Source organism: Eurypyga helias, unplaced genomic scaffold (assembly GCF_000690775.1).
Source record: "Eurypyga helias isolate BGI_N326 unplaced genomic scaffold, ASM69077v1 scaffold20130, whole genome shotgun sequence".
NCBI classification, from domain to species: Eukaryota; Metazoa; Chordata; class Aves; order Eurypygiformes; family Eurypygidae; genus Eurypyga; species Eurypyga helias.
In genome coordinates this window covers 2458-4278 of record NW_010226813.1, presented here as the reverse complement: position 1 = coordinate 4278, position 1821 = coordinate 2458, and positions in this window count along the sequence as shown.

The window sequence follows — 1821 nt, the reverse complement described above, 5'->3', positions numbered from 1 at the left end:
AGGAGAAGAACCAACACTTGAAGGCACAATTCATGTCATTGAAGACAGCTGAGGCCTGGAGGCTCCTTTCTGGGAATTCTGTGGTGGGAGCAGTGACCTGTACTCATGTTTCTCAAGGCCCAGCCAACTTTTGGATAATCAGCAATAATTAGACACACTTCTGTTTATTTGTCTTCCCTAGCCTGATATATCTTTAAGTGCCTGGACACACTTTTGACTCAGTGGCTGACTAACGAAACAGTACCTAACATAAAACAGTGGGTTTTTTTGCTTTTTGGCTTCCTTTCCCATACATTTTTGTCCAAATATATAATAAGTGCTCCCACCTTAATTTCTTCCTATATCTTCCAGACTGCAAGGCAGAGCAATTGCTGATGGAGCCATAGGGATGTCCCAGTGATGTGTATGGATAGAGGAACCTGACTGGAAACCTTGCACACCTGTAAACCTTGAACAAACCAATCTGGTACTTCCCCGACCGCTCTCCAGGCAGAGCTCGAGCCATTGAACACAGTGAGAGACCAGAGGCAGAAATCAATACAGACATCATTTTATAATTAAAAAATTGTGCATTTTGATGAACAGCTGGCAGTTATAACCATCCCTCATTCCACTTAATGCAGAAAATACATCTGGAACGCAGACGTCTGCTATTTCTAATGCCACTTATATTGACCTCCTAAGACTGTGCTTGTGCTAACCCCCTGCATTCAGCTACCAGACAAGAGCCCAAAGGTAGGCCCACGCTATAGTCGACTCCAGGTAATCCTAGAAAGAACCACTTCCCCTCTTCCAAGGCATTATTTTCACTGAAAAACCGTCATCGCTATCTTTTGATTGAAAATGCCTCTGAAAATCAACGTGGGACATGAATTGTTTCTTTTTTATTAAAAAAGTAAACAAAGAAGAATTTTAATGATTTTTTTTTTCTTTTTCAAGATGTCCATGGGGAAATAAGGCTATTTCTCTGCTAGTAAACTAAATTGCATCATAGCTAATGAGAGGCATCACCGAGGGGTTACATACAATGGGAGATGGAGGATTGAACTCATCTCTGGAGTCCCCTGCCAGTTCCCAGCCCCGTGTGGCTATGAACCCTTCCGTGATGTTAATTTTTTCCTCCCACGGAGACCTGTGGAGTCAGACTAAATATCTGTCTTCCCTGCACGGACCTAAGCTCTCTGTGGAAACCCCAAGACTTGAAGCCTCATTGCATCTTCCCAGACAGGGCAGAGTTTCATTGGCTTCTGGTTCACATCACGTTTGGGAACGAAGACGTAGGTCCACCACTCAGCCTCCTGAGAGAGGCATCCTGCGGGCTCCCACGCACACGCACGACAACTTACACACACACACAACTTACACACACAGTCAGGTACAGGCACGTCAACATGGCCACGCAGCTTTCAGCTCAACGCTGGCTTGCACCTCCCGCTTTTCCCCAGGGTTTGGGCTGGTGCTGCATGGACACAGTCCCATTCAGCCACAGGGCTCTCTGGGCATGTGGCGGAGAGCAGAGCTAGGCTGGGGCGGTGGGTTGAGAGACTGCACCGCTCTGACACAGTCAGGAGAGGTGTCGGCACAGGAGGGAGAGCCTAGAGGCAGCCACACTCCATCCAGTCAGACTGTTTTGGGTGTCAGATGCCCCAAGATTGCCATGACTAGACATTCTGAGTCCTTGCCCTTGCTGGGCTACACCACGGGTATCTCTGCACTCCGTGCCATGTACAGACAGGTGTGCAGCTGTGTGCACTGAAAGGCAAGGAAATACAGCATCCATCTTACTGCCAAGCAGGGAGGGAATTCCATGTGTTTGCTGGA